This window comes from Pelodiscus sinensis, chromosome 14 (genome assembly GCF_052426305.1).
Source record: "Pelodiscus sinensis isolate ZL-2025 chromosome 14, ASM5242630v1, whole genome shotgun sequence".
Taxonomy (NCBI): Eukaryota; Metazoa; Chordata; order Testudines; family Trionychidae; genus Pelodiscus; species Pelodiscus sinensis.
Window position 1 is genome coordinate 22,638,520 of NC_143065.1, and position 15,142 is coordinate 22,653,661.

At 42.2% G+C, this 15,142-nt stretch overlaps 1 long non-coding RNA gene across 1 annotated transcript in view; it reads left to right on the forward strand.

Moving 5' to 3' along the window:
• Positions 1 to 5,144: 5,144 nt before the first annotated feature.
• LOC149523597 (uncharacterized) overlaps positions 5,145 to 15,142 on the forward strand; it is a 112,777-nt gene continuing 102,779 nt past the window's right edge. Inside the window, exons 1-2 of the long non-coding RNA XR_016350660.1 lie at positions 5,145 to 5,209; positions 5,975 to 6,070. This is a non-coding gene — a long non-coding RNA (uncharacterized LOC149523597). The remainder of the gene's footprint in view (positions 5,210 to 5,974; positions 6,071 to 15,142) is intronic.

Consider the following 15,142-nt stretch of genomic DNA (forward strand, 5'->3'; position numbering starts at 1 on the left):
CGGAAAATCATGCCAGTCTAGACGTAGCCAAGGGGTCCAACTGGAATCACTGGGTCTCCTCATGGTATGCAAAAGCTGAGTCTTGCAAAAATCTTTGCATGATCGTGGCTTGACTCCTTAACTTTGTGATTTAACATGCCTTAATTAACATTTTAGGCATGTTGTTTTATGTTTTCATTGAATATTGTGAATGCTGAATACCCTGATAATCAGTGCTGGAATATGTTTGTGTTCATGACAAAGTAGGGTAGCTGTGGTAACAAATTCATCCTGCAGATTTTAAAAAAAACTATCCTGTTAAATAGTACACAATAAATTTTTGTTGTTGTTTTAAGAGATTTTGGTGCTATAGCCTTGGGATGCTGCTATAACTAAAGCAACTTATCTATAGGCTACATGGGCTGACCATTGACCTCTTTCTATTTTGGGTGTTTTTCCAGATAGGAGAAAACATCCTTAGTTCTAAGCATATTTATCTGAATAGATTATGTATTTACCTGTAGATTCAATATGGAAAGTAAAATGACAACATGGCAGTTGTGGAGAAATTATCTGAAATTACCTTTGCAGTGCTAAGAGTTTACAAGGTTCACCCTCTGTAATAGGCTGCTTGCCTTTAAGAGTTTTGACGCTTTGCTGGACTTACATGAACCTAGCTGCAGACATGATCTTTCCTTACTACATTGCTTGCCATTTGAATAGGTCACATTTTGATGGGATATGCTTTCATTCCCTGACTCTGAAACTGCTGTATAACTCTCCCTTCATGCTTGCATATTTCTAGAAGGATACATTCCATTATTCACATAGCAAATACCTAATTATTTGCAGCTGAATCCTTTGTAGGAACACCTCCATAGCTTTCTGAAATACTGCAGATATCTGTCAAACCATAGTAAGTTTTCACCCACGGCGAATAATGTGAAGGGAAATAGTTTCTTTCCCATAATGCTGCTGAAGTAGAGCCTTGCATTGTTCTAAATTGAAAACAAAAAGAAGTACCTTGTGTCAAGTACTTGGTGTCATTCAAGACTCTTTTAAAATTATTCTACTTCTGTGTGAGTAGCCAAGTTTTAGTCTCTGAAGTATTCTACTTGCCTTCACCCGTATTCTTTTATTTTAAGTTTCTTTATATAATAAAGGGACAGGCACTAGGTACAGTTTTCAAACTATGGTCTACCTAGCCCCTTGTAGACTGGCAGTACTCTCCTACTGTGGATCTGATTTTTTGAGATGCTGAATATATCTACAGCTTTCACTGGTAACAGATGAAGCTGTGAATGTTCCACACTTCTGAAATTTAGGCCCTGTTTGATGATTGTGTGTCGTCGTTGTCCCACATCTCATTCTGATATTTGCTGGTCTTTTATTAGTAGTTCCTATGGAACTAATGTTCTTTATAAAACCTGAGTCATTTACTGGATGTAGGATGTACCACTTTTATTACCAGTTGGAGAAAATAAGATTCATAAGAAAAGTCACATCTAGATTGAGGAGAAGAGGAAAGGTATCTAGATCTCCAGCTGGATGAAAAATTGGTTTTTTGATTCCCAGGCAGTTCTGGAAAAAAAAAAGGGGGGGGGGGTTGGTGCAACTGGATCTAATCATGGGGTTAATTTTGGTGAATCAGATCAAACATGTTTTATTGGTCCCTGTGATGAGACTGCTGGCCCCCACTAGCCTAATAAGAGTTAAACTCAGTCCAGAGAGAGGGCTGGGGCTGTGGAGCCAGCAGCTGGGGCATGTAGCAGCCAATTAGGGCCCAGCTGGGGCTGTATAAATAAGGGCTCCTGGGATGGAAGAAAGCAAAGACTTTTGCTGTACCTGTGCAACAGGAGAGACTGTATGGCTAGGGATGCTACTAAGGTTTCCTGAGATAGGGATATGCTGGGGAAGGATAGGTAGAGCTGGGGAGCTTTGTCTAGGCAGATGCCTTGTTTTCAGAGCCTGCAGGGAGGCAGCCAGGGTAGAAAAGGTAACAGGTCCTTGCCAATGCTGAGTGGCTGTTTCAGACTGCAATTGGTACTGAGGCAGGGGCTAGAGGATAGGCAGTGGGGTCAAGGAGGCAAGCTGGGTAGAGGGGAACTGGGGTTCTCTGGGAGGGTAGAAGCCTAGACTGCAGGATAGGAGTGGACAATAACTTTTGCCTGGGAGCCATTTCAAACCATTTTTTTTTAAGTAAAACCCTGAGCCACCCTGGAAAGGGGCCTAAATGGGAAGGGGTAGGGCTACCCCATCCCCAGACCATGTTTGGTCTAGGGGTGGAGGGAAGCCCCTTTGCCTCCCCCCCCCTTTCCCACTAGGCACCCATGCCCTGGAAAAGGCTTGGCATGCTCCCTCACCTCCAGGCCAATCAAGGAGTGCAGGAAGCTTCCCTCTGCCCTGTGAGGACCACATGGCACTCTGAGGTGCCATAGCTCCTCACAGGGCTGGGGCAGGGTGAAGGAAGCTTCATGAAACTCCCCTGCCTGCAGGCCCTAATTGGCCTGGGGGTGGGGGAGCAGCAGGGCCTCTGTGGGCTGGATCCACTGCTTGGTGGGCTGCATCTTTGCCCACCCCTGGTGCACAAGATGGGCCGCTAGACAGTGGTCAGCAGAAGGTGGTCTGATGCTGAAGAGCAATTCCCAAGGGGACCAGCAAGGTGCTGCGGTGTTGTCACAACCTGTTACAATTCCCAAATCATGGGCTGTGTCTAGACTGGCCAGTTTTTCTGGAAAAACTTGTCAGTAGTCTACACTGGCTGCTTGAATTTCCTCAAGAACACTGACAATCTCATGTAAGAAATCAGTGCTTCTTGTGGAAATACTGTGCTACTCCTCTTCAGGCAAAAGTCCTTTTGTGCAAAACTTTTGCGCAAAAGGGCCAGTGTAGACAGCTCAGATTTGTTTTCTGCAAAAAAGCCACGATCGAGAAAATGGCGATTGGGGCTTTTTTGCGCAAAAGCGCGTCTAGATTGGCACGGACACTTTTCTGCAAAAAGTGTCCATGCCAATCTAGACGCTCTTTTCCAAAAATGCTTTTAACTGAAAACTTTTCCATTAAAAGCATTTGCGGAAAATCATGCCAGTCTAGACGTAGCCATGGGGTTTATTGGGTGGTGGTGGTGGTTGTGGGTTTTTTGTTTGTTTTCCTGGTGATGCTCACAGGAGCCTCCCTTTATGACCTTGAACCTACTGGTTCAAGAGACCTAGCTTCTAATCCATGCCTGTGAGCAGACTTGAACCTGAGCCTCCCATATCTCTGGTGAAAGCTCAAAATCCTGGTCTAGTGTATTCACTCCATTCTAGAACAGTCTTCTCACTTTGACCAGAAACTCTACCCTGTCCTGAATAATCTTGCTTAGAAAACAGCCACACTTCTGCAAAAAGTTTTGGTTTTATTGAAAAATTCTTGACTGGCTTTATTGAGGCATGAGAATGGTCAAATGTCACTTTCTCTAGTTTGGTGTTAGACTTTGAATGCTGACGTAGCTTCAGCCTCAGGAAGGTTTGAAACCTCCCCTGGAGCTGCAGCAGTATTATCAGAAGCTATCATGACAACATTAAGCTCCAGTGTGGTTCACTTTCAGCTTGCCATTTTGAAGATTATCTTAGCTAGACGCTACCCTGCTGTGAATTTGTATGATCAAGAGTAATGTGGCTTGAACACACCGCACAAGAAAGGGTAATGAATACTTTAATGCCCAAGGAAAGGTTAATGAATAAGGTAATGAAAAAATTCTACAACAGAGAGGAAAAAGTGTTTCTCTCTCTCTTGGTATCTGAATTCCATGCACAGCTTTTCCTTCAGATTGCAACTTATAAATCACAGCTTTCTTTCTGAACTGCATATGAAATCCGCAGCCCAAATACTGCATAAGCAAACAAGCAGACTAACCCCAGTGTTTCAAGATCTGAGAAGCCTATAAAGTAATACAAAAACTTTAAGCTAACCCCTGGTCTAGCTTTGCTATGGATATACAAGCAGGGATCTTTTGGAATTAGGCCTGGAGTCATAAGCCCCATGTCTGAAAAGTAATACCAAATATTTTGTTTATCATGTGTAACATTTTCCCCTGTGCCATGTATCAGGAGTACTCTGGAAGTCTCCTTGACTGTGTCTAAACTGGCATGATTTTCCGCAAATGCTTTTAACGAAAAAGTTTTTCCGTTAAAAGCATTTGTGGAAAAGAGCATCTAGATTGGCATGGATGCTTTTGCATAAAAGCACTTTTTGTAGAAAAGCATCCGTGCCAATCTAGACGTGGTTTTGCGCAAGACAGCCCCGGTCGCCATTTTTGCCATCGGGGCTTTTTTGCGCAAAACAGTCCTAAGCGGTCTACACTGGCCCTCTTGCACAAATACATTTGCACAAGTGGGCTTTTTCCTGAACGGGAGCAGCACAGTATTTGCACAAGAACACTGACAATCTTACATCAGATCGTCAGTGTTCTTGCGCAAATTCAAGCGGCCAGTTTAGACAGCTGACAACTTGCCAGTCTAGACGCAGCCCTCATGTTATCAATATCAAGTCCACAATTTTTCTTGCCAAGGTGGACTGGATGTGGTTACCTTCATAACCCACTGGGTATGTCTGTGCTGCAGTTAAATCCTAGGACTGGCAGAAATTGGATGGGGGGATGTGACCCCTACATGAAACCCTCCAAATGTTGCCTCAGGAAAATGTGGTGCCAGGTATCTATCTCCCAGAGCCTAACAAGACATGAAAGGCAGAGAGTGCTGGGTAGGGAGTGTAGGAGCAGTCCTTCTCCCCACATGTAGGAGAGGGGTAGCAGAGCTTGTCACCTCTTGGGTGTCACTTCTCCATGTTGGTGGGGGGTGTGCACCCCTTCCTGTGTGAACCCTAAAGTTTTAAAAGAAGGTAAATAAGAATCCAACTATGCAGTATTTCATTTTAATGGGGGCTCAGCTTGATGTTAATTTGAAGGTTTGTACTGCATAGTTATGATTGGTTGCTGTTGAACTCACTTGAATATGAATAATTTTACCAGGGATCTTGTATTCAGGATAGGGAAATGTGGTCAGCTACGCAACCTGAGCCCAGTGAGTCCAAGTCAGCTGACATGAACCAGCTGTGGGTGTTTAAATGTCCTTTAGATGTGTCCACTGAAGCCATTCAGCTGGGCAGAGGGTTTCCTGTGAATCAGCATGGGGACTGAATAGACTGCCTTTGCAGCACTCCAGGTCCCTGTGGATCCAGAAGATGTGAGGTAGGGGATGGAAATTGAACCTAGATCACTCACATATTGAACCATAACTCTATCCTGGGCCTCCACGCCTGTTTATCTATTAGATCCAAATTCTGTCACCCTTATTTTCATGAACTGGTACCTCATTTCACAGGCAGGCCCATTGATTTCAATGAAATGTAAGTGGCAGAATCTGGCCTTTCAATTAACAATAGGTTCAGTGCTCTGAAATTCTGAAGTGTATCTCAGCTTAAATAAAGCTTCTGAAGTTCTCTTTTGCTCGCTTTAAATTGCACCCATGGTATTCCTGTGGTTGCTGCACCCTCCCTAAGATCCCCCATCCTTACAAGTTTAATGGTGAATTATTTATCGGCATATTCATTTGCAGTTCTGCACCTGTATCATCTCTAGTGGATGATATTCTAGAAACATGTGGTCTTGACAGTGTGTCAATAGTGTGTACACCTTTGTTTGCATTTTTTATTTCACATCCATCTGGCACTTTTGTAGTCATCAGGAGTCTCTGTATCCTTGGTGGGGAGCCACTTAGTGGTTCCATAATAAATAATTATTAATAATTCATCAAGTGCTGACAGCTTGTTCTGCCCTGTACAAACATATAAGGAGAACTTTCTGTGTAGTAAACATTAACTCATGAATGCCTCTAGGGGATTTATGAGCCATTTCAACTTCCACAATAGTCCCATGTATGAATTAATGGAATAGTTCCATTCTAAAAGCTACTTGCTGACATTTATTTGTTTTTCCTTTTCTTATGTGTTTCAGCCACTGCTCTGCAACTGTTTGGAGGAAGACTGCCCCCGCTCACTCTTTCATGTCTCCCATCACAGAAATGTGGTGACATCCAACAGAGAAATAAATGTAGGTATGTGGTTTTTTTTTTTCAAGATTGCTAATGCACCTAGAGATGGTGGCAGGTAGATTCACCATTTCTAGGTGTATTTTTTTATTTTTTTGCCATAGAGCAGTTTTGGAAAAAGTGTAATAAATAGATGTAACTCTTAGTATCACTAATACTTGTATAACTGGACTGGAGATCAGATCACAGTTGCAGATGTGCTGATAAAAGAGCTATTTTAAATTCTGAATTGGTTGAGCTACTAGAAAACGTGTAGAGCTGTGTCCTATGTAAATTCCAGAAACAAACTGTAGAAGGGCAGGGCAAGGACAAACTTTCGTTACCTACAGAAGTGAACTGCATCTGCATCTATTGATTACCCTATGCACAAATTAGAGATGACATCAAATGAGCATTCTTTTTGCTGGAGACTTGATTAAATTGAATGCAGCACTGGGTAGGGAAGATTACAATATTGTTAAAGGCCCTAAGAAAATACGTAGCACAATAGACCTAGCTCTGTCTTTATCCACTGAACTTGACAATGGTGCTTTTGAGAGAAGGTAAAAAGAGAAACTTCCTCTAGTATAGCTTTCTTCATTTTTTGTATTACAATAGGCTTGTGCTGTGTTTGTTTAAAATGTGCCTCTCACTGAGTTTTGAATTGAGCAGTATGAATGATTATTATTTTTTAAGGTCTTAGCCCCTACCTTAATGTGGATTCTTATAGTACTGTATATTGCTAATGTGTCTAGGCCATTCTATGTTAGCTATATAACACATGAATCTCCACATGTAATGTGATTGCGCTTTTTAAGCAATAGTGTTATGGCATTTCAGGCCCATAGAGAAACAGCATGACTTTAGGCAGCAAAAATTAATAGTAACAAACATTGTTTGCGAGATGTTGAACATTCATCGTTGCCCCTCAGCTGCTGTTTGTGGAATTATAATTTGTCTGTGTTTTGTTGATGTGTATAAAACAATTAGTATGCCATTAATGACGGTGGGGTCCTGAAACTGAGTATCACATCAGTGCTTCTTTTGAACAGTATATGTCTTTTTTTTTAAATAGAAATGATTCTCAAGTAAAATTATATTGGTCAGGAGAATAACAAAAATCCGAAGAAAGATAAATGACTTGCAGATATCTTTTCAAAGAAGGTCTTAGCATGTTTTGTTTCCTTGTAAATGCTAATTACTTTGTGGTGTAATTAAGGTACAGGAGAATAAGAATTTAGGAATGGATTATTGTTTGGAAAGTTAATCAATTCTATTCTGACTTAGCCTAAAATGAACTATTTATTCTCGTATATAGGTTCATCCAGTTTATTAGCTGTCTGTGTCCTCTGTTCTGTGATTAATTTTTCAAGCCAGGCAGAGGTCACCCTAATGATAAAATGACACACATGATAATCATTCATGCATACATGGAAGCAATTTTAAAAATGCATAAATGCATCAGTTTTACTGGTGCTGGAGATTGAAGTCCAGATCTGCCCTTGAACCAAATCTACTTTAAAGTTAGTACAGTTTCAATTCCATTTTCAGCCTTTTGTATACAAAGTAAAATGACGGATTACCCCAGTCCATGGAAAATCAGTTTCCTTAATTTCATTGCAATAGGCATTGATGCCCATATGATACAATTAGGTAAAGAAATTATGCACTGTGTTGCCTGAATTAACCTGTCTCCTTGAACTTCATCCTTAACAAATTGCCCTTCAGGCATCAGCAATTCCTCATTCATAAGGGCATCCTTTTTCTGAGTGCCACAACTCGTAATCAAATTAAATCCACTCTCTGACAAATTATATAGCATGCAGCAGGTAGCAAACCTGTCAAATACCTGGTGTGGACTATAATATCAGGTTCATATTAGAAGAGGAAGAGATTTTAAAATACCCCTTCCAAATCAATGAAAGTTTTTTTTCCCCTCTCTCTTGCGCGCTCTCTCTCTCTCACACACACCATTTTGCCTACAAAATCCTGCTATTAAGCCATCTTATTAAAACTAGCAGTGCCTCAGTGGAATAATTAACCAGGAATTCTGTGAAAAACTGCTCTCACCTATAAAAACAATGTATGAGGGATACAAGGAAAAGGTAATACCCATGTAGCGGTATCCATCTATTTTAAAACAAAATCACTAATAAAATGCCCCCAAATTCAAAAGCCAGCCAACTATGGGACAGGCTTAAGAAAAGAGTTATTGTGGGAGCCAGAGAAATATGTGTGTGTGATGTCCAATCAAATCACCTGTCAAAATAAAGGCTGATGACCAAGGAATAATATTTCATGATTACAGTTCCCCCATTGAAGACTTTCAGCTGCATTCACAGCAAAGGCCTTGTCTAATTACCATTTTAGTCCCACTCCAACTACTGGTTTTCAACTAGTATAATTGAATTGATACATCCTCTAGTGTAGATGCAAGAGAAATCACTGTAACGATGCTTATTCTCCCATGACATAGTCCCATATGTTTTGAGGAATAAGCTATGCTGCTAGATAAGGAACCTTTCTGTTAGTATAACCACATTCACAATAGAAGCCCTGATTGAACTATTTTCAATAAAAAAAAAAAAATCTCCCCCCTCATCTCCAAAGTGCTCCACTTAGGAAGGAACAATCAGTTCCATACATACAAGATGGGAAGCGACTGTCTAGGAAGGAGCATGGCGGAAAGGGATCTAAGGGTCATAGTGGACCACAAGTTGAATATGAGTCAACAGTGTGATGCTGTTGCAAAAAAAGCAAATATGATTCTAGGTTGTATCAACGGGTGTGTTGTAAGCAAAACTCGTGAAGTCATTCTACTGCTCTACTCTGCACTAGTTAGGCCTCAGCTGGAGTACTGTGTCCAGTTCTGGGCACCACATTTCAAGAAAGATGTGGAGAAATTGGAAAGGGTACAGAGAAGAGCGACAAGAATGATTAAAGGTCTAGAGAACATGACCTATGAAGATTAAGGGGGGACATGATAGCGGTTTTCAAATATCTAAAAGGGTGTCACAAGGAGGATGGCTTGGTAGATAGTGTTCAGGCAGCCTATGGTTTCCAGACTGTAGTATGCCCTGATTTTGCCTTTTTTGGCATTGTATGCTCCAAGTCTGACTTGGAATTTCCACCTCTTGCAGTAGAAAAATAAAAGATTCCTTTAACAGAATTTTTGAAGTGTTGCAGATATCTAAAACTCTGATCTGAATGATTTTTTTAAAAAATCCTGTTACTAATTAACACATGGTATATTGTATTGTATTGCATTAAGGCCAGATCTTCGCTATGTGGTAGTGTTCTGGCTCTTATGACTCAGAAATGGTAAGTATTAGGTGCGATGCTAGTTGTTTTGTAATATGAAACCTTATTTGTAAGTTCTTTAAAACATACATCTGTCTACAAAACCTGAAGCCATTTGTTAATTTGCTCTGGGGTTTCTACTTTTTGAGTTGGTGACACTCACAAGGTGAAAGTTTCAAACCAGGAGAACTTTTTTTCTGTTTTTACAGGTCTGTTTCTCTTGTTCTTATATAGCATGGATCCTGAACATTCCCCAGAGAAACTGTATAAGCCTGAGTGAATGCCTTTTACTCTTCTTTCCAGTGTCAGTAGATATTGTAGTAGTATATGCAAGGAGAGCACGTCTATTTCTAGTTGACTCATAGATTTGTTTAGCATATTAAAACTGAGTTATGTGTGAATAATATATATTTTGGTGTGTTTGCTAGGTTGAGTTGTTAGAAAGGATGATGATGATGCATGTACTCCAAGGGTAGTGTTAATTTTCTTTTAATTCCAAATTACATATCATAAGCATTGCTCCCTATTAACTATTCCTTGTGTTAATATACTTTTTTCCACACCTACGAACTGTTTATATATATATATATGTATGTGTGTGCTTTATTTGTACTAGTGGTACACATCCACACACTGCCTCAGTATTGGTATTGCACATAAGAAATTTCAACCCACCCAAAAGAAAATTCAACCTGCCCAAGGAGAGAAAATGTTAGAGGGAACAGTGCTGAAGAGCCTAAAATTTGTGACTCCATGGTAAGAGAAATCTGGCTTAATGAAATCTAATTATAGACTGTACTACCTGTTTGGGGTGCCTGCCTTGGTTTTGAGGATCTGCCCAGAGGGTGGCATTCACCGTCATCAGCGAGACATAACCTATCTCTAAAGCATTCTCATTTTGGGGCTCCCTTAGTTCCCATCCATGTAAACAGGAGATGAGAGATCATCACCTTGCAGGAGGTACTTGGTACTTTTCAGTCCTAGGCTGCTGCTTTATAAGTATGAGCACCATCCTTCTGGCTTACAAAAGAGAGAAAAAATATTCTAACCTGATCATTTTAACTGGGCTACAGCAAGGGCTAACATGTAAGACATGAAACGTATTAAGGTGCTGGGGCAGGTGGAAAGGACAGGATATACAAACATTATAAGGAATTGAAAATATTAATGAGTATTTGCTTCAACTCTAGATGATATTAATATAGCCTCACCTTCTTTATGGTGTCATTTTGCATTGTCTCAGCACATCCTGAAGTTTGGAAACATTAGGAAATTTTAAAAGGAGGATTCTCACTTTTGACGATGCTTGTCCAGCATTAGCAATTTTGCCCTAGGGTAGGTAGTTTAAGCAGCTATTTGCAGCCCCAGCAAAAGCTGCTAATTTTGTTTGCACTTAGAATTTTGGTGCAAATCATCAGCCTTTTACAAATCATCTTAATGTCAAAAAAAAGTTTCATAAACTTGTGGGCATGTGAGGGGCTATAATGGAAACTAGCTCCCTACAAGCCTTTCTCTGATTTGCGGGGGCGCTGTGCAGGTTCTCCAGCCTGCTTTAATCCCTTCCAGCCAGAGTGAAGAAGCCAGTCCATTACACTGTAAAAAACCAATCCGAGGTGGTTTGCTGGGGCAGCCCTGTTTTATAAGAAACTACTCAGCAGAGCAGTGGGCAGTTGGATTCTGAACAGCAAGGGTGCAAGAGCAGCTCCTAGGGAAAGAGAAGCCCCTTAGACAGAGCAGTGCTGGGCAAGTTAAGGAGAATTAGAGGGCAGCTCTGGCCTGATACCAGCCAGATTGTGGCTTAGATATAAGGGTCAATAAGGTGCCAGGGTCACAGGAGAAATGGCCCAGGGAATGAGAGGAATTAAAGGGGAGAGAAGAAGGGCAGGACAAAGCTGTTGCCAGAGGGTCCTTGGGCCAGGACCCCCACTTTTTCCCTTTTGTACCACATGTAACCACTACTGGAGCATGGCCTATACAGACTACAGCTTTCACCGAGGTGTGGGGGCTAGACATTGGCTGTATTTGGCCATGGTGGAAGGTGCAAGACTGAGAACTGCTGATACCCCCAGAAGGGGGTTAGAAACCAGACTAGTGAGCACTGCTGGAGGGCAGTGTCCTGAAGAGGACCTGGGAGCAATGCGGGTCCAGAACTAGAAAGTAGACTGAGTATAGAGTGACAACAGGCAAGACTCTGGCCAGAAGGGGGCACCCTGCTGAGGATTGAGCTAATTCCCAGTGTAACCAGCAGGAGGTGCCACGCTGGTGAGTCCTACTCCATTGCATACAGCTTTAAGTGAGGTTAAGATACATTGCCATTATTGTGCACAGTGCTTTAGAGCAGGTAAAGTGTACGAACATAAACCAAAATCCCTGCCTGGAAAACTTCTAATGTTTTAAAAAAATAAAGATTGGACGACAAACATCTAAGGCCTAAAAGTGAACTGGCACAAAACCAAGTCCTTGTCTCTTGGTAACATCCCCTCTCCCAAAGTAGAAGGAAACTGTACAGAAAACTTCTATTCAGAGAAATAATTGGGGTATTCAGTTCCTTAATGGTCCAAACATGCAAGGTAGTGCTGGTGCTTTGCAGTATTAAGAGTCTGAAAAGCTATTCCAGCTTTTCGCTGGAGCACTGAAGCCACTGCTTCTCCTCTTCCCTCCCCTCCCCATAAAAAGAAAAGCCCTGAGGTGTCTCCTGGACAAGAGAAGCCCCAACCTGTCCACTCCAGCCGCAGTGGGCTGTGTACTTCCTCCAGCACCACTGAGCCTCCACTCCCCTGGTCCCTGAGCACCAGGCTACCTCCAGTACCAAGCTTGGCCTGCAGCTTCCCCTAGCACTGTTCTAGGCCCAGTGCCACCACAGTTTGGCAGGGACATGTGCTGAGTCCAGCTGGCAGCTTCCCTAAACACCAGGGCTATGTCTAGACTGGCATGATTTTCCAGAAATGCTTTTAACGGAAAAGTTTTCCATTAAAAGCATTTTCGGAAAAGCACGTCTAGATTGGCAGGATGCTTTTCCGCAAAAGCACTTTTTGCAGAAAAGCGCATCTAGATTGGCCACGGACACTTTTCCGCAAAAAAGCCCCAATCGCCATTTTCGCGATCGGGGCTTTTTTGCGGAAAACAAATCTCTGCTGTCTACACTGGCCCTTTTGTGCAAAAGTTTTTTGGAAAAAGACTTTTGCCCGAATGGGAGCAGCATAGTATTTTCGCAAAAGCACTGACAATCTTACATGAGATCATCAGTGCTTTTGTGGAAATTCAAGTGGCCAGTGTAGACAGCTGGCAAGTTTTTCCGGAGACGCGACTGAGCCAGTCTAGACACAGCCCAGCTGCTTCCTCCTTCAGACTCCCCACCCACTGAGCTGCCAGCCCCAGCAGTGCCCAGCGGAATCTCTACAATCCAGTGGCCCTCCACATTTCTCCTCACTCTCCATCCCCAGGAAGGGGGATGCAGTAAGCAGCAGGGACCTTTGTGGCTGGGGGATGGACTGGAGGAGGCAATAGGATACTTGGGGAAGGTGGGGGCACCACAGTCTAGTTATTCAGTGGCAATGCCCTGACCTATTGTACCCCCACCTATGACAGACACTTCTTAGTTTCATAGCTGCAGTTCTGCATCCCATGGTTTGGGCAAAGGTAAGTGGCCAATAAGGTATCTCGAGATTAACATTTTTTGGTCTGAAGAGTTCCTTTAATAGAATTGTTGTATTTGGAGGGAAAATCAGCTCAAGCAATGTAGCCATGATACTGGTTTGAAGAGTAGGATCTGAGTGGTTGTAAAGAAGGAGAGGCAATGCAATCAATGTGGGTGGCTATTTGCTGAAGCTACAAGAGGTTGGTGATATCTGAGATTTCATAGGTGTATTTTATTCCTTTTTCTCAGACTTCCAAAGTGAGGGCTGCCTCCATTCCTGTTCCAGGCCTCCAGTTCCCTCCAGTGTAGCTTCCATGCACTCAGTCTCTTTTCCCCAGCTATAGAGGCTTCTTCACAAACTCTGGGCCTGCAGGAATGGCTGACGACCCCATTCACATGGGGGGAGATGGGTGCAGAGAGCAAGGGCTGATCAGAAAACAAACATTCCTTTTCATGAACATTAAGACTTTGACATTTGTTTTTGTTCTGCAGCAGAACAAAATGGAGCCCATTTCAACTTTACCAAAAAAAAAAAAATTAAATTTTCGACAGGAAGGGTGCTCAGGGCCAGGATACGATTGTTGGGGGGAGAGCTATCCTGCCATCCCCAACTGGCAAGGTGGTCAGCTCCCCTAGAATATAGAGGTCTGTGTTTCAGTCTCTGCTTTGCTTCATTTATAAGAGGAATTTGACTGTCTTCCAAATCCCAGCTGAGTACCCTAAGCACCCCGGGCTGTGTCTACACTGGCCACTTGAATTTCCGCAAGAACACTGACGATGTCATGTAAGAAATCAGTGCTTCTTGTGGAAATACTATGCTGCTCCCATTCGGGCAAAAGTCCTTTTGCGCAAAAGGAGTGTAGACAGCGAAAATGGCGATCGGGGCTTTTTTGCACAAAAGTGCGTCTAGATTGGCACAGATGCTTTTCCGCAAAAAGTGCTTTTGCGCAAAAGCGTCCGTGCCAATCTAGACACTCTTTTCTGCAAATGCTTTTAACGGAAAACTTTTCCGTTAGAAGAATTTGCGGAAAATCATATCAGTCTAGACGTAGCCCCACTGTCTGTATCTTGCTCTCTGATTTTTACCATCCTTGACTGCAGCAACATAGCTGAAAGAAGTTTAATCAAAAAAGATACATTTCTGCAAAAGTGTTCAGTATTGACAAAGCAGCATTTTTTTATGCAAAAACATTTCATCAAAAATTGCTGGTCAGTTCTATAGAGAACTGCCTGTGTTCCCTGATCAACAAGGTGTGAAGGCTACAAATTTTTATAACTTTATGAGGAGCCAGTACTGAAATGTGAAGGACCCAACTTTCTCTAATTTCAATACAGAAAGTAGCATTTTGACTGCTGGAATGAACATTAATTAAGAAACAATAATTATCATTGTTTAACTTGAGAATACACTTCTACAAACATTGCAGATGTTTTCCTAGACTCAGTTTCTAAAAGACACAAAGCATGTTTCACTTTGTGTTGTCTGCTCTGAATCGTCTGCTAAGATTTGGTTACATGGAAAAGTTGCACCAACATAACCTCCTCTTCTGACCCTGACCAGAGGCTTGGGAGCTGGCTACTGGCTTGCTAGCAGCCCTGGTGGGCTCTGTGGGAGCACTGCCTCGCTCATGGCGGCACAACAGGGTCCTGCTCTGTGGCACAAAGCTGGCAGGGCCAGTGTGGTGTCACAAGGTGTTTCAAAATAGAGTTTTGAGGGGTGTGGACAGAGTGGCTACCAGAGCAGCTGTGAGAATCCCAGGAGGCCAATTAATTTGAAATAATCAGAGCTGCGCCATCCACACACACCTGATTTTGAAATAGCTATTTCCAAATAGGCATTATTCCTCGTGAAATGAGGGTTTATTATTCCGGAATAAGAAGCCTGTTGTTTTGAACTAACGGGCTTGCGGTGTAGAAGCTCACCTTGTTATTTCGAAACAACATGAGTTATTTTGAAATAACGCTGTAGTGTAGACATGCCCTTTGTGTAAATCAGTATAGCTCCATTTAATTTATTTACACCAGCTGAGGGTTTGCCCCCTTATGTTTGAAATATTGTATGACTCTGATTTTCCTAGTCAGCAGTGCACTGATTTTGATTAATTCCATCCACCTACTTACTCCAGCAGGGGAAAAAACCTCATATTCAGATTTCGCA